Source organism: Pteronotus mesoamericanus, unplaced genomic scaffold (genome assembly GCF_021234165.1).
Source record: "Pteronotus mesoamericanus isolate MK-2021 breed Mesoamerican mustached bat unplaced genomic scaffold, CSHL_Meso_final contig_20, whole genome shotgun sequence".
NCBI lineage: Eukaryota > Metazoa > Chordata > Mammalia > Chiroptera > Mormoopidae > Pteronotus > Pteronotus mesoamericanus.
Window position 1 is genome coordinate 46,799,678 of NW_026555085.1, and position 25,663 is coordinate 46,825,340.

The 25,663-nt window shown below is 37.7% G+C and overlaps 1 long non-coding RNA gene across 1 annotated transcript in view; it reads right to left on the bottom strand.

Moving 5' to 3' along the window:
• LOC129067622 (uncharacterized) overlaps nucleotides 1-25,340 on the bottom strand; it is a 37,388-nt gene extending 12,048 nt beyond the window's left edge. Inside the window, exons 1-2 of the long non-coding RNA XR_008528772.1 lie at nucleotides 25,216-25,340; nucleotides 20,945-21,080 (exon numbers count right to left, since the gene is read on the bottom strand). This is a non-coding gene — a long non-coding RNA (uncharacterized LOC129067622). The remainder of the gene's footprint in view (nucleotides 1-20,944; nucleotides 21,081-25,215) is intronic.
• Between the last annotated feature and the right edge of the window lie 323 nt (nucleotides 25,341-25,663).

Below are 25,663 nucleotides of genomic sequence, written 5' to 3' on the forward strand. Positions count from 1 at the left end.
TCAAAAAATTATCGTATGATCTAGCAATCTCACTTCTGGGTATATATACAAAAGAACTGAAAACGGTCTCAAAGAGATATTTACACACCCATATTCACTGCAGCATTATCCACAATAATCAAGCGGTAGAAGCAATAGAAATGTCCATCAGCAGATGAGTAAATTAAAAAATGTAATACACACAAAATGAAATACTCTTCAGCCTTAATAAAGGAAGAAATCTAGTCATATGCTACAACAGGGATAAAATTTAAGGATGTTATGCTAAGTGCAATAAGCCAGATACACAGATACACTGCATCTGTATCTGTGTATCTAACAGAGGTATCTAACAGAGTCAAACTCATAGAAACAGAAAGTGAAATGGTGGTTGTCAGGGGCTGGGGGAAAGGGAAAAAAGAGGTTGCTCAATGAGCACAGAGTTGCAGTTTTGCAAGATAAAATAATTCTAAAGATAAGTTGTACCAGAAGGTTCATATTAGAAATCTCTGAGAATGAGAGAAATAAAAAAGAATTTTCTAAGGCCCAGAACTGAAACTTAGAGGAAGCCATAATTTGAAAGGAACTCTTGAAGAAGACAGAAGAAGAGCTATAAGAGGCTGAATAAAGAGTATAATATCACAGAAGCTAAGAGAAAGAATGTGCTATAAGAAGAACCAGATGCAAGAGAGAGATGAACAGGATATCAAGGAAATCATTATAGACCTTAGATGGGGCATTTTCAACATTTAGTAATTGATTCAACCCACAGAGATTTATTGAGCTTCAACTATGCACCAGGCACTATTTCAACAGGAAACAAAGCAGACAAAGTCTTTTTCATTGTGTTTGTAGAAAACCGATAAATACATTCCAGAAAGTGATAAATGCTATAAAGCAAAAATAAGCACTCTAAGGAGGCGGGGGTGGGGGACACTATTTTGCTATTTTGCGTTTTTTTAACAGAATGATCAAGGGGTCATCTGACCGACACCTGAAGAAAGTCTTATGAATATCTGGGGGAACAGCATCAGGGCAGAGGGGAAGAGCAAATGCCAAGGCCTGAAGCAGGAACACACTTGAGCTTGAGGAGCAGTATGAAATTCAGTGTGGTTGAAGCAGTTTGAGAAAGAAATATTAATAAAAGATAAGCTCTCAGAGGTGTCCAGGAAGCAGTGGCAATGAGAATCAAAAGGGAGGGTTATGAAGTTTACAACAATTTGAAGAGTTTACTAGAAGAAACAAGAAAAAGGAGAGATGAAATGAACTGGAGTTGAATGGCTCATTGGTATCACAGGAGGCTTACACTGTTTTAAGAAAAGTGATATGGTAAATCTTTTGGGCAGAGGAAGAGATAGAGGAAGTTTTGACATGGGAGGGAATTATTACAGGAGCAAAATCCCTTCAAAAAGGAGGAAAAAATTGAAATCCAAAATAGAGTTCAGATATTAGATTAGGGAAAAGGAAGGAATATTTCCTTCCTTCAGAGATCCTGGGGGAATATGCAAGAATAAACCTATAGCCACTGAAGCCTGCTCTCAACACCTGCTTCTGTAGAGCCAACCCAAAGGGTCTATGAAGTCAGACAGTATAAATTCAACTCAAATAAGAGGCAGATGGTCTTTGAAGTCTGTAGGCATAAACAGATATTTGAGGTGATTCATGAGAGCCAAATAAAGAAAACTCTTGGTTGTTGACAATAAATTACTACAGGATATTTACAAAATCTTAGGCTTGGTTAGATATGGGTTTAAGAAGTTTGGTAATTATCGCAAGAAAAGCAGAAATGGTTTAATCTTTATTTTCCTTAAGACTTCTAAAAAGATGGAAACCATCTTGAAAGAAATCTAAAACAAATATTTCATATTAATTTAGAAAGTTCAAAAACACATTAGAACACATTGGCAACACGAGTTTACGGGGAAAGTCATGCCAAATAAAGCTGAAAGTCTCTAAAAAAACACATCCTGACTAAAGTAAATGGAAAGAGTTAAATAATATTAGATCATACTATTAATCACCATTAAGAATGTTAGTTTAAACAGTCTTAGGTTCATGGCCCTTGTCTTAAAAAGTTTTGCTATAAACAAGGTACTTTGGGTTTGTGAAAAATAACCAACACAAAGTCTTGATATTTAATGTGCATGGCTAGTGTAATGGACTAGAACTCAAGTCCAGTACTGGAAAACATGAGAGAAAACCCAAACAAAAAGGATGAAAGACACATTAACAACACAGTGCCTTTCTGTCAACCATAACACAGTACCTACCAAGTACTGGAAATGACTTTTGGTATCAGCTGGTACTATGATTTAAGTTCATTAATATTTTTAAAATTGTGAAATATAGCACCTCTATAAACACATGTATAAAACACACATGTGTAATTTAATAAATGTTAATCATTGTCTCCCTTTCACTTTCCCTCAGGGATAACTGCCATTCATGATACTCATTCCTCTGCCCTCCTTTACAGTGTTTCTACCTATGTACACTTCCCACATTGTTTCACACCAGCAGTGGATGAAGGATCCTGTTTGACTGACCTGCCTCCTGGCATTTCTATTAACAAAATGTTACTAGAAATCTTTTAGATTTTCACCCATGTAGTGGGAGTGACATTATACCTTATTGTGGTTTTAATTTACATTTCCTGATTACTCAGTTTGAGCATCTTTTCACCTGTTTATGGACAGCTGGAAAGGCTCTTTTGGTAGAAGAACCATTTTGTATTGAGCTGTTCATTTTTTTTTCTTATTGATTTCTAGGTGTTCTTTATATAATCCTTTGAGTTATATATCTTACAGATATCTTCTCCTAGTTTTTGGCCCACTTTTTAATTTTCTTTTTGATGTATTTCACTGAAAATACACCCTCAAAAATGTAGCCAATATTTTCCAATTTCCTCCTATGACTTTAGCCTTTTCTATTTCTAACCTAATTGCATTATGGTCAGAGAATGATTACAAATTGGTTGGACTAGCTTTTGTTCTAGCAAAAATTCAGTTTTCATAAATGTTTTCATGTGTGCTACTCATTAGTATGTAGACTGTGTATTTCCAAACCATTAAATGCATTATTCTTTAAATATCTATTAGACCAATCTTAATTGTTCAATTAATATCTTCTATATTCTTACCAATTTTTGTGTGCCTAATCTATTGGTATTTTAGAGAGTACTAAAGTAACAGATTTACCAATTTTACATATTTTGGATTTATGTATTTTGAGACTATGTTTTTTGTTCACAAGGTTTAGATTTCCTATAACTACAGGGTGAATTAATAATTTTAATATTATGTTGTGGTTTTCTTTATTTCTTATTTCCTTAAAGTCTAATGTCTAATATTAAGATAGCTGCCCCAAGATTCTTTTGATTATTTGTCTAATATATGTAGTTTTATCCTCTATTTTTAAAAATTTAGGTAACCTTTTGATATATATGGTCTATTGTAATTAGTGTATGGCTGTACTGTTTTTTAATATAGCCTGGTCATCCTTATATTTTACATCTAGAGTTTAGCCCATTTACATTTATTGTGATTAATATTACAAAAAAATATATAATTCTTTTATATTACTAATCACTATATATAAATATATTTATTACAAGGAATTGGCTCACATAATTATGGAAGCTAAAAAGTGTCATAATCTGCCATCTGCAAGTTGAAGACTCAGGAAAGTGGATGGTGTAGTTCATTCCAATTCCGAAAGCCTTAGAACCAGAGTAAGTTTCAGTCCAATGGCAGAAGACCAACGTCCCAGCTCAGTCAAACAGAAAAGGCAATTCTACCATCCTCTGGCTTTTTATTCAATTCAGGTTTTTACTTGATTAGATGATAGTCACCCGCACAGAAGAGAGCAATCTGCTTTACCAATTCAAATACTAACATTTTACAGAAACACTCTTACAGACACACTCAGAAATAAAGTTTAGCTAAAATCTGGGCAACCCATGGTCCAGTCAAGTTGACCAAAAAAAAAAAATTGATTATCACACCTGCTAATGTCAATAATCCATTCCTAAAACATCAGATGTTTTGCATGAAAACACTGAGTCTAATTTCTCTTATTTTAAATGAGAAAATGTATAATGCCTTGTATATTAACCCTACCTCTCAACCAATTTTCTTAAGTAAAATACTTAAATAAAAATAAACTATCATGTTGGGATGTAAAATGCTTCAAACATTATTTTATGATTGCCAAACATAAAAGTCTGAAAGCATACCATGAACATTATATTTACAACTATATTTACATATATTTGCCGTAATATAGCAAAGCAAATGACAGCAATAGATATACTTGTTAGAAAAAAATTAGTGAAAATTTTCCAATAAAAACCAGACAATTACCTGAAATAAACTATAACTCACCAAGTGAGAAGAAAACTTGGAGAAAACTAGAGGGCAGGACGGAAGCACAATTGTTTGTCATTGTTGAAAGTGCTGATGTGGACAAGTGAGATGAGAACAGTAATTTCAAGGAAACTTTCCAACGCAGAAGCTGATAGAAATTCTCTATCATTTGGCACTGCTGAAGAAGCTCCTAAGCAAGAAAGCCATGACACATTTTTAAAAGAGGTGACTAACATTTAAGAATGAGAAACTTGTAAAATGGAGCCTTGTTTAAATTCCCATTTGTTTTCTCCTTTCACCTTACTGTTCTTCAATACTTTCTTAGATTGTGTGGGTGTAAGTCATTCATCACTAGTCAAAAAATGAGGGCTAAATATGAGAAAAGCCCTTTGGAAATGTGTCCAGGACAAGCACACAGCGACAGAGCGGTTCCCACTGAGGGTAATGCAGTGATGCCCTGCTCAGGACCAGCATCCCTTTTGTGGAACTCTGCTTGCTTTTCAAAAACTCTGCATGTGATGCTGATGATTTATCCATTGTATTTGAAATGTAACCTGATACCTTTCCAGCACATCATTTTGTTAAAAATCCATTGAGTATTTGGAGTGTAATTAATACTGCTCCTATATAACGGCTAGCTGACACAAAATATATTCAGAGATGTGTAAGTTCTATGATATTTGGTTATTAAAAACAAGAGGTATTTTTACTGGAAAGATATTAGCTGTAGAAAATTCTACAATTATGCCTATATTTTAATTTACTTTTACAATTCTATTCTTTTTCTCAAGGTATCTCTCTTTTCTATTCTCCTCCTTTCTTCTCTCTTGCTTGCAAGCCCAAATGTGGGTGGGCTTGTGGCTATGAATTATCAGGGGAGATACTAGACATTGTATTTCTCACTTCCAACACCAAATTTAAGTCAGGTGAATCATCTTGTTGCCCTCTTTTATATGGTGGGCTTCATTTCTCATTTCCACTGCACTAAGACTATAGGCTTTCAAAGTCCTGGTTTATTTGGAGATCATCTCTTAAGACTGCCTTAGCTTTAGGTCTCATTCCCTGAATTCATGCTTCTGCCAAAGCAGAAGCACAGGGTCTCAGCCCAGAAGTCAGCGTGGGTGCTCCCATGTGGCCAAGGTTTTGCATTTACTTCAGTTCTCACCTCTGAAAAGCCCTTACTTTCATGCCAGCTCAACAATGAATTTTAAAACTTTTTTTAAATAATATTTAGCTTGTTTTGGTCAAAAGTCTCCCCTCTTTTTCTAATTTCTTTATTATTTTCCAAACCCAGGGAGTCAGAAGGCTGTCAAATAACTTCTCAATTCATGCTAAATAAATCCAGAAAAATAAACCAAACAGGTCAAAAAGTGCCATAATGTTTTAACATGGCAAAATATGACAAATCATAAGAACACAATTTAGGTGAACTGTGCAGCCAGTTGTCACAGGTTTGCAAGTCTAGAGAGAGGGGCATGCTGCTCACTAAGTTCTGCAGGTTTATTGCTACTAGAAGTTTGACTAAGATTGTTAGTATTGGGAATAACTGTGAAGAAATGTTATCTTGTTTTTGTTCAAAGTAACAATCTTACGGGCATAGAAAAAGCATTTAAAAATCTTAACAGTGAATAGCTCATTCTATTCACTGTTATAGTTATTCTATTTCTCCTTATCTTTTAAACATGTTTTTTTTCTGTAAAAAAGAAGAATGGCAGTAAGTTTTCTTTAAGGCAAATATATATGAAATATAGTATTTTGGGTTTGGAAAACGTGGTCTTACAGGGGCTTCAGAAGGTCAGTGCTTTGCTATAGATATCCCAGTGCAGACACATGCTTTTGATCAGAAGGAGCTGAAAAAAAATGATCAAATGACTTATAGGAGTAAATGGTATTAAAGGTTTAAGTAGGCGAATGTGGCACAGAATGATTTCTAAATGTTATAGGTCTTACACACTTAAGAAGATGTATTGCTCTGAGGACCAAATCATGGATGTGAAAGACAAAGTAGCAGAAAACACCCAATCAGAGCAGCATAAAAAAGAAGAAAACCTTACCTTTATTGACAAAATGGATGGACCTAGAGAGTATTACGCTAAGTGAAATAAGCCAGTCAGAGAAAAAAAAATCATATGATTTCACTTGCATGTGAAATTTAATGAACAAAATAAACAAAATAAAAATAGACTCAAAGATACACAGAAGAGACTGACAGTTCTCAAAGGGGATGGAGGCTGGGGAATGGGTGAAATAAGTCAAGCAAAAAAAAAAAACACCTCATGTTCACAGACAACAGCATGGTGATTTCCCAGAGGGAAGGGCAGATGGGGGCAGGTGGAAGAGGGTAAATGAGGGATAAATGGTGATGGCAGGAGACTAGACTTTGAATGGTGAGCACACAGTGCAATGTTCAGATGACGTATTGTAGGATTTTATAATTGAAACCTATAAAAATTTATTGACCAATGTAACCCCATTAAATTCAATAAAAAAATAAATTTAAGAAAGAGATTAAGTAGGGTAGTGATATCCTCCAGCATGTTGTTGTTCCAAATGTGATGTCTTTTATTGAAAGAAACAGCCACGTCTGTGGCCATTAATCTGATAAAAGTGCTCTTTTAATTACCCATCAATAAAAAGGATTAACAACTGGGGGAAAACATGTATTGCTTTAACTATTAATAAAATGCTATAACTAGAAGATGTAAAATAAAAGCAGGTCTTTTGAAAGCTAACAATGAAAAAACACTTCCTGAAATTGCCTAAGATTAGAAGATACATTTAAATTTTAATTAGGATGATTAATCAGTGCAATATTCTACACACAGAGGAAGGTATAAAAAGAAAAGTAGACTTCTTGAGGTTGCTCGTCCTAATGTCAGCAAAGAGGTGTTCTTAATTCATCCATTCATTTGAATACCTTGTGCCAGGTACTATGGTAGATCCCAGAATCCACAGACAATGGTATATCATTTACGCCCTCAAGGATCTCAAGCTCTTTTTAGAAAGACGGATTTGTACATGAGCTCCACTATGACATAATAGGAGCATGTTCATTGGGAACTAAGTCTTCATGAATTTGCCACAGCACAGTAACCTCTTTGATCTCCTTACCAGGCTATTTAGGGAACAATTTCTAGTCTTAGCATCTGACCGTTATTTTTCCATCCAGACTCACAGGTTTAATTTTACTTGGTATGCATTTGCTGAAAACAATAGAAACTATCCCAATAAACTGTCATTTGAACCAGAGGCTTTACTTAAATTTACATTAGGGGAGCTAGAGCTCTGGATTGCAGTAAATTTGCCAGATCCAAGCCCTGCCCTCTTCGCTCTACAGCACAGTCATTGACAGTTAAAATATTTGGCTCCCAAAGGCAGCCAAAAAAAAAAAAGAAAGAAAGAAAGAAAGAAAAAAGAAAGAAAAAGAACTCAGATAGTGGTGTTTTGAAGCAGAGAACTTTTAGATTGATAGCCCCTGACCTAGAAACTTCCAGAAACTGCTTTAATTTTATAATTTCTGCAGGACTAAAAAGCTGTAACTCAAATGGAAACTAGGTATAATTATTCAAGAGTATATGCTGTGATATAATCACTCCTAAGACAACAGAGTGAAGTCAGAGCATGATGGGAAGTCAGAGCATTTCATGGCCTGTGCTTTTAGGACCCTTTCCAGAGAACGTGCTCTATCCATGGGCCTTGGAAACAGCATCCCAAAGGTGACATCCACAAAAAGAAGGTAGGCCAATCAGATTCTCAGGAGAAGACTTTGAACTTAATAATAGAGACTGAAGTGAGGCATAGGTCATGAAGCAGAGTTGGAGCTGTGGCCTTATTGGGTCCTGGGCAAGGTGAAGAAGAGAAGAAACTAACCAAAAAAGCAAGAATAGACAGATGAAAGAAAAACAGAGATAACTTGTGTAAGAGAGAGTGAATGGCCCTGAGATAGTGGGGAAACATAAATTCTGCATTTTAGTCTTGAAATCCATACATAGCTATGAAATTACCTGACATTCCTACCAAAGAGTTCCCTCTTTACTTGGGCTACTTGGCTAGCTTGCGTAGGTTGTTTTCTTTGGATTCTAAAGAGCCTTGACTGAAATAAGTCAGAACACAGTTGAGCAGAACCATTGTATTACTTGGCATAAGTAACATTCAAATACATCAGTGGGTAAACAAGTTCTATTAGTGACAATAAAAAAGAACACTGCAAAGCAAATGGTGAGGGCAAAATACAGGGTCCAGCAGAAGTAACACCTGCTTGAGTGTGGTTGGTAGGGTAATAATATGGGTGTAATCATTTATAGTTTTAATTTGAACATTTCACCTAAAATGTCATACGGTTTGCATGACTGTGATAGTGTTATGTTACAGAATTACATGCTTATGATTTTGTAATAAAAAATTCTGTAATACAAAGGGGCGTTATTTGTGCCAGACCCTGTAGCTTGCAGGTACAACTTAAGATTCAATGGGAAACCAAGACAAATGCCACAGGGGACATGTTAAGCCCTCCTCTCTGATGAAAATAATAGCCTGAGTGCTTTGATCAACTACTGGGCCCAAAAATATTATGAAATCGGGTTCTCCCAATAGCAGTGATATTAATTTAAGAGTAATTCATAACTCAAGACACCAGGCTGAGGTTTCATGACAAGCCTCTGGATTTTCCAACTCATGGTGTGGTCTGGTCCACTTTTGTTTTCTATGTGGCAATATCACCACAGTGTTTATGTGCCTGAGCCACACATACATTTACACAATCTTTTTTGATACTTACAACTCATTTATTAAGTGGTCTATTCTCCAATAAAGACAATTTAGTCTTTTGCTTAGGAGATAAACCTATAAACTGGTTTCTTATCTATAGTACTCATCCATTACAAATATCGTTTCTCTCAAAGATGAATAATTATAGTCCCTGAGGACATTTCCTATACATATTGCTGTGGTAGCCATCAAACTGGAGGAAGGGCTGATAGGTGTAGGCAACAATGATAAAATGAACAGCCTGCTTGTCTGTCAGGCAACAAAGTAAATCAGGGAAAACAGCCCTCATTACCACAAGTTAAGTGGGTCTGTGTGGTGTCCAATTTTGGGGCATGTACTCTTTCTCTTTGTGATAAAGTAAAAACTATGCCAAAAAGACTTACTTCTCATAAATAAATTAATCTAATGAGTAAGTAAAAGAAAGGTCATATGGATGAGTTCATTTGGTGCCTTATTTTATATAAATAGCTTTTAAAATTGTATATGTATTTGCCACACTGGAAGTCTATATTTCTTAGTGGAAAATGGCAGATCAGAAATCAGACTCTAACAAGCTGTGCCCAATAAATGGGTAGCATATGTTACGGCTGAGTTCATTTCTACTGTTTGCAGCATGTACGTTCTACCTAGAATTGCAGAAGTGCTTGTTATCTGGATGACACTGAGGCAGGAAGAGAAGATGACAAGAAGAATGCCATATTTAGCTCAAGACATTGCCTCCTGGGACCATGTCAGAATTCCTAACAATAAATCCATGGGAATAAACTCAGGAATCACTAGAGTTTAAAATTGCCATGTCCTAATTATAGACTATTCTTAGCAGTCCCACAGGTCCTGTGGATAAATTATGTTGATTTCACTATGACATCTATCCTTTACAAAATGTAGGTTATAAATGACTTGGTCCTTCTGTTAATTGCATATATTCTTTGGGTGAGTCTAGCCTATCAGTTCTTACTGGTAAATCAAATCCTTCTCTCTCCAGTGTCGAAATCCCTAGTTTCTTCCCTTTAAATGTCTACATGATTTACTATCTTATCATCCATTCAGCAAATGCTTATTGACTGCCAACTATGTGTACGGAATTTTGCTACACACTAGGAAAGATGTAAGATGTATAATGCATACTCCTAACTCTCTAGAAAATTCATCTTTTTCAGAACAATAAGACATGCACACACAAGAAGTGAAATATCAATACAGAACTTAGAGTACTGCAAGACAATAAAAGACATATCTTAAAACAGTACATTTTGAAATCCCAAATAACTGCTGTAGACAAAAATATAAAGAGTGGAAGAGGCAATAATTGTTCAGCGCTCAGTGGTCATGGAAGGCTTTCTAAAAACGAAAAGATCTGAACCATTTTGGAAGAGGCAGTCTGAATACAGACAAGCGCACGTCAGTGTGCAGAGGTAAAGACAATGGGCCACTTCTCAGTCGGGGCAGGTTTAGCTGGAGCGCAGGAAAACAAGCCAGAGAGCAGTGTGAAGACAGTTTGCAGAGCATCTTCATTGCCAGTCTGTGCTTCAGCTTAAAGTAATGGACACCCATAAAATGCTTTATTATTAAATCAACTTTAGTGAGTTATAATTTATGTACAATCAATGGCACACATTTTGAACTTACTGTTAAATGAGTTTTAACAAATGGATACTGTCAAGTAACCACTGTGGCAAACAAAATATGGAACATCTCCATCACTCCAGAAAGTCCTCTCATGACCCCTTCCCGTCAATCCCCCCCAAACCCCTTCTTTTTCATTAACATACTACAGTCCACTTCTTACCCATCCCTGGACATTTTGAGTAGTTACACTTTTAATCTATAATATTTTCAAGCTACTCTATTATACTTTATAGGCTGTAAACATTTTCAAACAGAAGGGATTTTTTAAAAGTTTTGTTAATTATTTTCTTAAGTCTGGGCCTCCCAAATGGTATTACTGGGTTAAACCATTGGTACTCCATTCACCTACTAGATTTTTAGCGTGGTGTGGCATCTGATGACATATTTCCACCTGCTCTGACTCCTAGATTCCAACGGTACATGCCAGTTTTTTTTCCCATTGGTTTTAACAGCAGCAACATCAAGTCCACTTAAGACTTCCTCTTACACATGGCAGATTGAGCACACGCTTGTGCCTCCTCTCACTCTCAAGACCACAATGAAATGAAAATAGAAGGATAAAATATATTATATATGTATATATCCACAAGGATAAAGAGAATGGGAGATAAAATATCATCAGACAAGACATTCCAACACATCAAGAAGACAGAAGGCAGATTGAGTTTCAGTAACAGAGCAAAGAAAGCCATATTTCAAAGAGCCTGAGAGATGGAAAACCCCTTTATCCAAAGAATATCTCTGAGATTCTCAGACTATCAGTCAGATACTGCTGAAAGAAGTAGTGAAGCATAGGCTGAAAAAAGGAATTCGTTTGAAGTTTGCATGTATGGAGGATCTCTCTACCATATTATTCTGTCAGGCAAATATGCCCCATCTCTACATCCAACCCCCACCACAAGCAGGAGGAGGGAGATTTAATGTCTTGAGAACTCAAGGAAGAAGCACTAAATTCAGAGATGCCAGACCTAGTGGAGGACATTAAATGAAGAAATTAAATGTAAGAATACTGCATGGTAGGTTGTTCTTACTTTGCTCACTCCCATGACATTGGCAGCTAATCATATGGCTCACAGTCAGTAAACTGGAAAATTCTTCTCACAGAAATGGAAGGCCTCAGAGAACCAAATTCCAGAGAATGGATTTTAGGCCCCACTTCAAAATCAAATGGCCACTTGATTGCCTGATCACCCTGTAAAGAAGTCTTTCAGCTGATAACTATCAACTGTGCATATAGACGTTCCAAGAGATTCTTCATTGCTTCTTTTATTATTATTAGAAATAGACAGCCAAGCCTTATTTTCATTTCAGGAAAACTTGCAACATAAAAGGGAGAGATGCAAAGCAAGAGTATCATATTTTGCTGTGTATAATGTGCACTCACATTGGCCCAAACTTTCAGGAAAAATATCTTTTCCTTTAATTTTTAATTCAATTTTTATTTATTTATGCTTAGACACTTGATTTTTTTTTATTATAAAGGAATTTTAACATTTATTTTTGAACATACTATGGTACAGGAAATTTTATGTAACAAATAATTACAAAAAACAGGAACAGATACAAGTTGTTTCAGGTACTACCTATGTATAATGCACATTCTTATTTTTCCATCAAAAATTTGGGCAAGAAAATCAAGATGGCAGAGGAGTGAGTGAAGTCACACTGACCTCCTCCCAGGACTAACCTGGAATTACAACTAAATTGGGGAGAAATCACCTGGAACAAACAACTAAACAATAGTGAGAAATGATCCTTATAACCTTGGGGACAGAAGAGTCAGCTTTAGCGCAATCTAACTGGTAAGCAGTGCCATAGAGGCTCAAGAAGGCAGGCAGGGTGCTCATGGGCGGCAGCACCAGAAGGATATTGAAACAGCCAGTTGGATCCCCCTAAGAAGAGTAGGGTATAAACCAAAAGTGGGATCTCCAGCCTACAGCACCAAATCCCAAAAAGTACACAGAAAACAGCCAGCTGCGAAAAGCGGAAGGGTTACTCTCTGCCAGAGCTGGACAGCGGGAGAGGCAAAGAGCCATTTAAAGGGCCAACACATACATTTTTATTTGCAGCCACTTACTCCGGTCTCTGGCAAAAGTGGGGGCAAAGCGAGTTAGAGATGCCTGAGGAGAGACTGGGGAAGGAGGCTTTGGGGAGAGAACTGAGAGAGTAGCTGGTGGGATCTTGGTGCTGACTCATCCCTCATGTGGCAGCAGCCATCTTGTTCAGGCAGAGGCCACGCCCCTGAGCGACAGCACCATGAGAGGACCTAATAGCACCGCCCTCAGGAGGTACTCTGCCCCTCCCTGTTGTGTCTCTAGGCTGGCCTGCTGAGTACAAAGTGACTAGATTAACAGCTGAAGGAGCAGCCACACACAGTAGTTTTCTGAAATTCTCAAACAGACTGCCTAAAGTCAGACAGGGACAACATCTGACATTATCAGAGACAGATCCAGAAAGTAAAATGAGTGGCCTCCTACCATAGACATTCACACCACAAAGTCAGGAAATCAAGACAGATCAACTTAAGAAGCAGAAGCAAAAAAGAAGACTCTCACAAATAATGGGAAGACAAAGAAATACCCCCATTTGAAGGGAAAGGAGGAATCCCCAGAAAGAACTAAATGAAATAGAGGCACATAAACTATCAGGTATTGAGTTCCAAACAACGGTTATAAGGAAGCTCAACGAACTCTGATCTCAGAGAGAATTACAAAAAAACTACAGAGAAACTACGAGAAACTTACTGCAAACTATATCAGCATGAAAAAGGACATAGAAACGATCAATAATAGACAAGAGGAAATGAAGAATACAATTTCTGAATTGAAGAACACAGTAGAAGGGATCAAAAGCAGACTAGATGCCGAGGTTCGAATCAGTGAGCTGAAAGACAAGGTAGAAAAAAACTCCCAGAAAGAGCAAGAAAATTAAAAAAGACTCAAAAAGAATGAAGAGGTATTCAGGGAAATGCAGGACAACCTGAAACATAATAATATCCTTATAATAAGGATACCAGAAGGAGAAGAGGATGAGGAAGGGAGAGAGAACCTGTTTGAAAAAGTAATGACGGGAAACTTCCCTAATTTGAGGAAAGAAAATGTCACACAAGTCCAGGAAGCACAGAGGGTCCCATTCAAGAGAAACCCAATGAGGCCCACTACAAGACACGTCATCATTAAAATGGCAAATATCAAATACAAACAGAGAATCCTAAAGGAAGCAAGGGAGAAAGCGGTAGTAACATGTAAGGGAGCTCCAGTATGTCTAGCAGCTTATTCTCAACAGAAACACTACAAGCAAGAAGGGAGTGGCAAGAAATATTCCAAATCATGAAAAGCAAAGGCCTGCAACCAAGACTGCTTTACCCAACAAGGCTCTCAATTAAAATGGAAGGTGAAATAAGGAGTTTCCCAAACAAAAGAAGTCTAAAAGAATACACCTCCATCAAACCAGCAAACTGCAAAATATGTTAAAGGGACTGCTTTAAGAAGATAAAGAGTCTATGAATACCCAGTTCCTTTCACAGTTGCCAATACTTGATATTACCAATATTTTAATACATATTAATCTGATTGTGACAATGATATATTATTTTAATTGTTCCTTTATTATTTGTTGAAAATAAACCTGTTTTTGTATATTTCTTGCCTATTTCTTTTATTTTTTGAAAAAGCTTTAAATGACTTTTGGGGATTCTTTAAGCACTTTTTGATTATAGGTTTGTAGAATTTTTTTCCCAAAAAAAAAAAAAACCAAAGAAAAAACTATTAACCCTTTTTTTAGATGTTTGGCAAATACTTTCCCATTCTATTATTTGTCCTTTAACTTTTTTTATATGTATATTACTATATAGTCTTAAATGTTTAATATAGTCATATTGTCAATATTTTACTTTATAGCTTCTGGGTTTGAATATTTTACTTCACAGGGTAAGAAAAATATTGGTTTGTATTTTCTCCTAAAATGCCTTAGATTTTACATATTGATTTTTAACTCATCTGAATATTTCTTGTATAATGTGTGAAATAGGGCTCTATATTTGTTTTATTTCAAGGAATAGTGGTCCATGCACCTTATTTGTTGAATAAGCCTTATTTTACCCATTGATTTGAAATATTAATTTAATCATATATTACATTGTTAGACAGATATATACGTTTGCCTCTTGAATGCTCATTATATTTCATTGATCTACTTGATTATTTCTGTGCTGGTGTCATGTTGTTTTAATTGCTGGGACTTTATAATGGTTTTAAATTTTTTAATATTTTATAATTGACTTTGGCATTTAAAAAATAAATAAAATCAATCTGCGTTTAAGAAAGAAGAAGAAAGAAAGAAAGAAGAAAGAAAGAAGGAAAGAAAGAAAGAAGGAAAGAAAGGAAGGAAGGAAGGAAGGAAGGAAGGAAGGAAGGAAGGAAGGAAGGAAGGAAGGAAGGAAGGAAGGAAGAGGGAGGGAGGGAGGGAGGAAGGAAGGAAGGAAGGAAAGAAGATGGAACTGGAGAATATTATGCTAAATGAAATAAGCCAGTTGGTGAAAAACAGATACCATATCATCTCGCCTATAAGTAGAATCTATCAACAAAATAAACTAATGAGCAAAATAAACCACAGTCATGGAAACATGGAGCAGACTAAAAGTGACCAGAGGGGATGGGGAAGGAGGACAATGGTGGAAAGAAGGGGAAGGGACTAGACAAAGAACATGTATGAATGACCTATGGACATGGACAACAGAGAATTGACTGTGGGAGCGGGTCGGGGGGTGGGATGGTGAAGGGGAGTAAAGGGAGAAAAATTGAAACAACTGTAATAGAATAAACATGATTTAAAAATTAAAAAAAATAAAAGAGAAAAAATAAAGGCTATGAAAAATAAATTGTGCAAAAAATGGTAAAAAGGAACCCAGAGGAAGGAAAAGAAAATTCAGAAAACTGAAATTTTCCCACCAAAAGTCAATAACCTTGCAGAGGTAAGAGAACATGTTGCATTCATAAAATAAGAATAGAAAGTTTTTAAAAAGGAATATTTAAGAATCAGAAAGTGCTCTTGAAAATTAAAAATTAAATAGAATCAAGGAAATCCTCCAGAAAATAAAGCAAATAGGCAAAGAGGTGAAAAAAATAGAGTAAAAAAGACAGTAAAGTTTCAACTTAGGAAGTACATCTGAGTTCTAAAAAGAGCAAATGAACAAAGAGGGAGGAGGAAAATTAGCAAATAAATAATTTTTAAAAGTTACATGAATAGCTATATGAAAAGGGCCTCTCAGTAAATTGCAAACAGACTCATACGAAAACGTCATATTGTAAAATTTCAGGATATCAGAGCTAAAGGGATTAATAATAATTTTTTCAATGCTTTCAGAGAGAAAAACAATGCCCTACACAAAGGAACTTAGATCAAAATGACAGTGGATTTTTCAATAGCTATACTGGATACCAGAAAACAACAGGGCAACAGCCTTAAAATGCTGAAGTAAAGTTATTTAGAACTTTGAAGTGTATACCCAGCCAACCTACAGTCAAGCATCAGAGTAAAAGGAAGGCACTTCAGTAAAAACAAAGTCTCAAAGACTGACCTCACATGAACTCTTTCTTAAAAACATGTAAAGGATGTTTTCTATAGAAGTAAGGAAAATTATCAAGAGAGTAAACAACTCTGAAAGTGTGGGAATTCAATGAGAAAGCAGTCGATGAAACTCCTGTTGAAGAGAAGCCCTCGTTACTTTGATAGTTGTGGAGAAAGCCTCAAGGCCAACTGCATGGAATGGGGCAGGGGCTCCAATAGTTCTGGGTGGGGCAGGGAGTCTTCAGGAAAAAACATGGAGTTGACAGACTACCTGAAATGTCTTACAGCAAGTTATAAGAGAGAAAAAAAGAAGCAAGTAATAAATTCAATGTGGGGGAACACCATGTGCAAGTTAGAAATGAAAGTAAAATAACAAGGTGAAGGGGGCTTTAAATAAATAGGTCTGAAATGAGCAGGGGATGGAACTAATATGGAGTCTAGGTATGTTAACCTATGTGCATGTGTGTGGGTCATGCATTTAGATGGACAAGTGCACAGGCACATATGAGCAGTGTGCGTCACTGGAGAAAGAAGTGAGGACAGTGGAAGGAGGAAGGATATACTGTATTCAGAGGCTCCTTTTTGGAAATGTCTTTTGGGTGTCTTGGGGTATTTTTGTTATGTTTTGTTTTGTTTTGTTTTTGCTTTCTGGTTTGTTGCAAGGTCAGAGGTCACTTATAATTCTGTGGTGCACTCCATGTTCCCGGGAGCTGGAATTTCCCCGAGCGCAGCACTTACACAGTGCAGCCCCGACGAGGGCTGGAGGAGTTTGGCGACTGTGAATCCTACTGCTCTGAAAGGGTTTCCTGGAGCCCATAGTATAACCCTTGTGCAGAGGTTTGTTGTCACTTCCTGCAGCTGAGCAGTGTAAAGTAGACAAGTCAAATCCATCTCAGATGCTACCTTTTAAAGCCTCCTCAGGGTGCTTCCACCGGTTAAAAGGGTTTCAGCAAAGAGAACACAAGACAGGGAGGCTTCCTGCTGATTGTGAGGAAAGAGATGACTCTGTCTTTTAAAATCTGGGTGGAAGCAGCCATGGGAAAGCTATTCTGCAAAAAGTTTTGCTCTTTTCTTACTCCCTTGACTATTATTACTAATTATTATTCTTTGTATTATTTTGTGGGACACCAAAAAACATACATATTAAAAGTAGTCTTTGTTTCACACAGCATAGTTTTATAGGAATGACAGAGATGTCACCAGAGTGGAGGTTGGGTAGCAGCCTCACCAAAAAAACCCTCAGATATGTCAAAGACATTGGCCTACAGATGACTCCAGAACTCTAAGGAGGGTCCCAAAAGGGTGTAGCAATTGGGCAGAGGACCTTAGAGCCTGGGCTCAGAGATCTGTGTTCGGGTCAGGTCCTGGCTGCCTGTGCCTCGGTTTCCTCATCTGTAAAGTAGAACTAATCACTCATGCCACAGGATTATTTCAAAGTTAATGTATACAAAAGATTTTCTAATATAAAAATTATAAAAATGTAATTTATTAATATTACAATTCATATAACAACACATTTTATAATATATAATTAGTATGATATGTGATAGATAATTATTATGATTTATTCTATTGCAGAATGTGTTTAATAGATAACAAATTCTTTCCATTTTTCATAGTTACTTTGATGCATTGTTTCCAACATGTAGACAATTAAACTGTAGCTGATATATAGCTGCAATCACTAAGGTGACAGTTCTTGAATTATGCATTTAGTGCAAAGACCAATTACTCAGCGAGGCAGTTGCTGAGTAGTGAACTGAGCACTGGGTGTTCTCAGGATCCAGGACTAGTCACCTTGACTCTGTCACTCCTCGTTGTGCACCTGGTCAGGTCATATCCCCTTTCTGAGCCCAAGTCTTAGCAGCTGTCCCGGGAAGAAGTCAGATGAATGATCTCTATGGTTCTTTGCCAGAAATTTTCTCTGAGAAATTTCCTGTCAAGATCCTTCTCTCAGAAATTGTTTCTCATGCGTAGCAGTGGTGTTAGTTGTCTACCACAGAACAAATCACCCCGAACTTAGCAACTTCAGCAACATTTTGGGTCTCACAGTTTCTGTGGGTCAGGAATCTAGGCTCAGCTTAGCTGGCCTCTGACCCAGGGCCTCTCCAGCCTTCAGGCAAGCTCTTGGCCAGGGCTGCAGTCTTCCCAGGGCTCAGCAGGGACAGGATGCACTCCCAAGCTCACTCAGGTGACTGTTGACAGAATTCAGTTCCTCCAGCTTTGTGGGACTGAGGGCTTCCGGTCCCAGCTGGCTGTGGGTCAGAGACACACATTCCTAGCTACAATACATGGCCTTCTCCACAGGACTACGCATAACCAGGCACAAGACATTCCCCAGAGTGAGAGCTCCGAGAGAGAAGAGAGGGGGGAAATGGGGACAGAGGGACAGGGGGAGAGAAAATGTGCTCAGAATAGAAGGAAGTCACAGTCTTTTTGTTAACCAGATCTCGAAAGCGACGACCAGTTGCTTCTGCCAAATTCTATTCATTAGAGGCAAGTCAGTAAGTCTAGTTCACATTCAGGGGTAGGGGTTACCCAAGGGCATGTGTAATGAGAGGCAGGGATCTGTGGGACATGTTAGAGTCTGCAACTATAGCAACTAAGGGAGATCATCAGGGACTTGACTCATAATTGGAATCATCTGACACTATTTATCCATTGGTACACTCATGCAACAAACATTATCCATTGCCTTCCATGACAATGCCTTACATTATATGCTCTGGGATAGCAGAGACTCCACCTAAGAAATTCCTTGTTCCCATCTATATACATCTCCTCTCAGTACAGTGAGGGTGGGAGGCTGTTGGAATCACCTGAAGGTACTTTTCAACTATGTGTTCTCAGCGCTCCACCCACACTGATTCTAATAAGCTTCCCTTGTTAAGAACTGCTAATAAGAGAAAGGTTAAAACTGGTACTCAAAGAACTATAGGATAAAGTGGAAACAGGGAAGAGCTGTAAGAGGCTTCTCCTGCCTCCAGACCCAGAAGTGCTGCTCCTGGGGGGCTGCCCCTGAGAGATGTTATTGGAAGAAGCAAACGCTGTGAATGTAATGAAGTTCCAGTAAGGAACCAAAAGGTGGTTACTTCAACACCAAACTTCTAGCACCTTCCCTATTTTATTTTCTTCTTTTATTATTTTCCGTGCCCGTTTTCCCCACCAGATGGCAAACTTCTTCGAGGGTGAGTCTCTGTCATATTTACATACCTCCCCATCCTCTCTCCCTCCCTGACAAGAGCCCCCTTTCTAGTCAGTCTCCCCCTTCAATGTACTTAGTTTAATGTTTGTCATTGGAACTTGTTCCATAAATTGTTGTTAACTTAAAAAGTAAAATGAAAAGGAGATTTGAGAAGTAATATACTCAACTGAGAATATTATTGGAAGTCTCTCCAAGAAAAGACATGAAGTTTATACTTGGTTTCCTTCAAAATTCATTTTGCCAGCCAAGTTGTGCCATAAATTCCCATATTGGAAAGTAAGCTCCTTGTTTAAAATGCAGCAGGGTCTGAGGGGGACAGCATCCATGGCCCTTGAAATTTTCTGCCCCCGCTTTATCTTCCTTGATGCCAAGACCCAAGAGAAAAATGGTGTCTTCATCAGATACTGATACATGTTAGCAGTCAGCCAGGCACAAATGTCCCTGGGTGGGCTAAATAGTATTCCCCCAAAATTAATGTGCCCTCAGAGCCTCAGAATGTGACCTTTTTTGAAAACAGGATCTTTGCAGATATAATTAAAGTGATCCAATGACTGGAGTCCAACCCACGGACAGGCATCCTTATAAGAGGAGAGGGGGACACGAAGACGTAAAGAAGGCCATGTGAAGTCACAGTCAGAGACTGGAGTTATGTGGCCACAAGTCAAGGAAAGCCTGGAGCCAAAGCTGAGAGAAGCCAGGAGGGGTTCTCCCCAGAGCCTTTGGACAGAGTGTAGCCCTGACGACACCTTGATCTCCGTCTTCTGGCCTCCGGATCTGTGAGAAAAGAAATCCCCTCTGCTTTAAGCCACCAAGTTGTGGTAATTTATTACAGCAGCCATAGAAGAATACTAAGTTTTCAAGTCCTCCTGTACCCTAGATGGATCATTTTCTGCTTTGGGCACATTGTCCAACACAAGAAAAGAAGCAACGAAAAGGGAAGTTTCTGACGGGCTTTGGTTTTCTGGCCAAAGGTGTGCCTGGCTGTACAGTGTCCCATTGCTCCTCAGAAGGCGTCACCTCAGACCAATGTGCAAGACTCTTTAGAGGGTTCTAAAGAGTCAGACAGCAAAGTAAGACCATGGGGCCAACATGCTCCAAATAGACCTAGAGTGTTATAGGAGGTGAGAGAATGCTTCCTTCCGAAATTGAAAAATCAGCAAATTCTTCAAGGCACTGGCTATGGATGTGATCTCTTTAGAGGTGTGGAGGAGGAGGCTGTTTGGGGAAGGGTGTGGAGGAGTTAGGATCTGTCTAGATGGGGCATCAAGGGGAGCGAGGAGAGGCAGACAGTGACGGTGCTGGTTAGGCACATAGACCTTGGTGTTAGATCAGCTCTGGCTTTGAATCCCTACCTTGTTTCTTATCAGCCATGTGATCTTCAGTCACTCTAAAACTTCCCATTCTCCAAATTTGGGAAAGTAACAGTACCTACCTTATATTGTTATTGTGAGAGTCGATGCAACAATGTTCAAAGAACATAGAATTATGTGCTTCACAAATGGTCCTTATTATCACTGTTATTGTAAGCTGGGACACATCAGCAGCAAACTGGAACTCTCCTGGTATCCCTGGGCAAGGGAAAACGTGTTTGATTGGATTGGAGGATTCTGCAGGGCCCCGGTCCCTTTTAGGCTCACTAATGACACTTCCTTTCTTTGGACCTTAAACTGTTCCCTTGAAATTCAATTAGCTGAAGTACAAATGTATATTTATTTTTGTAAGACTAAAATTCTGCAATAATTGATGATTTGGAAAGCTATTCATTTTATATAAAAAACAATTATTAGAACTTTCAGATAGGGAAATAGAGACAGTCATTTTAACGAGAGAATAATTTAGCTAGCTTATTTTAGGAAGAAAATAATTTTACTTTTGAGCCAAAATGTTGCAAAAATTAAAATATAAATACAGCAGACTATATTGTTGCATTGTCCAATTCTGGAAGCCACTAGGCACATGTGGTTATTAAAAACTTGAAATGTGGCTAGTCTGAACTGAAATGTAATTGTAAAATTCACTCCAGAGTTTAAAGACGGGATTAAAAAAGAATTTAAAATATCTCATTAATAACTTTTATACTGGCTACATGTTAAAATGATAATATTTTTGATATGTTGGCTTAAATGAAATGTTACTAAAATTAATTTCATTTTTCTTTTGACTTTTTAACATGGCTATTAGAAAATTTGCATTGCATTTCCCATTTTACCTCTATTGGATATCTTTGCACTAGACAATGAGAGTCAGAAGCTCCTTCATTTATTCATTCATACATTTATTCTACCATTATCCATCCTTTGAACTGGGATTGCTGAGATAAACATGCAGTCTTTGTCCGCATGACAGGGTGTTTAGAGTTACTGAATTAAGGCAGGATGTGTGGGGCCAGCACGCCCTGATACCTGTGTGCTGCGCTGAGCGAGTCGCTGCTGACACTATCCATAGTCTACACCCAGCCGCGGCAGGCCTCACCCTGCTCTTTGCTTCTCATTTTCCTCTTGATCACAGCCATTCCTTCCTTTGACCCCCTTCTTGACCACTGCCTCTCCCAGGGCCCGCAGGCACTTGGCACTCAAGTGTGCACACACAGGACCATACCCAGAACTCACCTCTGTCTTTCTCTAAACTGCTCCCAGAGACTAGTGCTTCTGGAATCTTTACTAAAAAGTAGCAGAGTTCTTTGTTTGAAAGACATGAATAATTCCCTGCCTCCTTCTCCCTTCCCCTCACCCCCTTTTCTTTCCTCTGCCCCTATACTTTAAAAGAGTCCATCATCTTCCAGTGATAATGACATCAGTGTCTAAAAACAGAACATCATGCAAGGAAGTGACTTTTAATACCTGGATCTTCCCCGCTGTAGTTTTGTCTCTATCTTGTAATTCTTCTCACAATGGAAAAAAGAGTCTCCCTATCAAGCTATAGGTATTCCCTTGTGATCACAAGTAATTAATGAATTAAGTCTTTCTCCTTTTTTTCATATAAAATAAGTATAATTTTTAAAATATTTCTTTGCTGTTTGGTTGTTTAATTTTGCTTTCTTACATCTTCACCTTATTCTGCTTAGGTTTTGAGATACTAAATTATTTCATATAATTTCAAGGTGCTCATTTTCTAAAATTTGTTTATGTTGGTCTTGTCAGAGTCTTCATGCTCCCCCCACAAAAGGCTTGGCATTCCATTAAATAAATGAAAAGAGTGTTTTAAAGTATTGCACGTTAGAGTAGGAAACAACCTTTGATCCCACTTTTTATATTTTTCTCTATCCTCACTCAGCATTTCCCATCACAGGGCTGCATTATTGATTCACGGTCAACTTCCCCCATCCCTGCCTGTCATTCTTATATTATCTACAATTCCCCACAGAGCATTTTTGTCACTGTCTTTCCTATTATCCTGAAGTTTTTCAACTTGGATTTCATTCTATTTGCTTTAAAACTGGCAAAGAAAAAATATTAAGAATGGTTCTTTTTAGGTTGTAAGTATAATTGTATAAAATGGGATCTTTAGTCTTTTTTTTTTTTTTTAGCTTATCTTATTCCACAAAGTGAAAAGTGCACCTGCCACTTAAACCATAATTCTTCTGGCAGTGGTTTCTTGGTTGGAATCAAATTCCTTCCTTGGCCTTCAAAAATAGCAAATACATCAACAATGTTATTTCATTCTACATAATGAATTATGGAATACCCATAATATTTCTTGGCCCTGAAGATTTCTCAATGTTTGCAGGATATAGTTTTAGCAAACTATTATTTCCAGATAATTCAGCTAAAGATACTTAAAGGGCATGTGAATCTGGAGTCAGAAAAAGCCATTGCTGTATACTATTTTTATTTTTAGCATGTGGATAAGTTAGCCCAATTTTTTTATTAGAGCTTACTGTATTTTACCATGACTAAAAATAAAATTTATAATTAAAATAACTTTGGCTAGTTGATAAGAGCTTTTCAATCAGAAGCTTAATTACATAAATACTAAAATCATATATAAAATAAAAATAAATTTAAGAAAATAAAATGAAAAATAAATGAAACACAAGACTTTAAGTCTTTGAATAACCTTTATTGGAATGCCCTAACCCCATACCCCCCAACAAATTGCACTTGCATTATAGAAAATGCAACCATTTGGGTAAAGACACAAAGAAATAAAATTATTTTGAGGTTTTTTATTATTTTTATTTCCTCAAATCTTTCTAATGTTTGAGAATGTTCCTTGTTCATATTTCTACTTTTCAATAGTAACCTGCTCTTTTTTTATGGGTGCCATATTGTCTCAATAGTCAATGTAGATGATACTTGGATTTCTATTTATTCTCCAAATGTCCACCATTAATTTTCTTTCCCTGGAGCAATTACACTGATTGTCCAGCTAGATCTCCTGTACCAGCTTCTGATTCTCCTCAAATGCCTTCTAATTTTTCCAGTGATTGTGCATATGTATAGGTTTCAGCGCCAGTAGCTGGTATTGATTAGATATCAATCAGAAGTGTGACTTCTGCTGACTGTGGAAGTCACACTGGTTAACGTGTCCTGGCTGGCCTGTGCCAGATGTTATTTCCATAGGAATATAGGGCCTCCCTCACCTCGCTCACTGCCTCCCCAAGCAGATAAGATTGGGATCAGATCACACATCCCACTCTACATCATGGCTCTGCTCCTGCCAACTTCCACAGAATTCTGATATGAAATCAGGGGATACATAATTTGCTGCACAAGGTGGGAGCAGATGCATCCAATCTAACAAGCTATTAATTTACCACCATCACCCTCCCCCACACTGTGACTTGTGAGAGTCCCAGAAAAACAGATCTGCCAGGGCGCCATAAATGCAAATATATCACCAGCTGTGCTTTTAAAGAGAAACTAGAAACTCAACTACTAGGTAGAGATACTACAGTATTTGACTCAACCTCACACTTTCCAGTCGCAATACTCCCCTGTGCGGCACAATTAATTGGCACCAGAAACTCAAAAGAAAAATGTGTACTTGTCAAGAAGTCCTTTATGCCTCAACCTCTAGTGAGATTATACCAAGAACACGGGTGAAAACAGTTGCTGCCAAAGATAAATTTAAGATGATGTCAACATGAAATTCTGTATCACACGGAGATGAGAAATAGTTACATGAACAAATAATTTTATCAAAATGCCAGCAAACACCCAGGAGACTATCCTATGCACTTTTCAACTGTATTTTTGTCAAATGTACAAAGAGCTTATGTCCCAAATCTTTCTTTCCCACCCTCATATCTGTCTTCTCTCTGAAGGTACCCTGCATTACCTTTTATTGTACTGTTAACCTCACTCCACTTCCCCTTGATCTCTGTTCCCATTTTGATCCTAGCTTTTGAAGAAACTTAAAGCAAAGCTTGCTTTGACCTGGTGGGCCCATGGCTTAGGAAGTTGACACACTTGGGTTTCCACAGTGGCTCCATCCCTCACAAACTGCATGACTTTAGGACATTACCTGACCTCTTTCGTCCTCAGTTTCCTCACCTATAAAATGCTCATGAGAATGCCTAAAGTATGGGCAAAACATTGCCAAAGTATCAAGAATAGGGACCCAATTAGAGATGAGAAGAGTATGAATCCTCTAGTTTTTCGCTGGAGCCTTTAGAAATTTGAGAATTCCAGAAGTTTCTTTCATGTACAATACCCTGCGTGGGTGCTCAGAGGAACACAAACCTCCCGCGTTATCACATACCTGCTCTCAAGGTGGGCACATAGGCCCAGGCTGATCAAAATGGAGCTCTGAATAGGTGTGGAATAAAAGTTCCTTTTGCAGAGATAGCTTTCTCTCCTGGAGACAGTGCTGAAGCTTAATCCCAAATCTTTTTTTGTATTCCTCTGCCAGTGGCTAGGGCAGGTGGCAATTTCGTTGAGCTCTGAAAACCAGTTAATCCTCATCTGGAAGATATTCAAGGTCGCTTCACCCCATTGCCCAGGCTCCTCTCTTGGGTACATGAACATTCAAGGATATCTTCTTCCAGTTCTGAAAACTCCTGGCTGTGGAACACACCAGGGCCTCCTTTGCCACAGCGGAAAATTCCAGTGATGTTTTTAAATTAGAATCCAATTTACCAGCTTGGATTTCTGACCTTTACTCTAAGAAGTTTCCATGCAAAACTAATTCAGGTTCTTTGTGGGGCAGG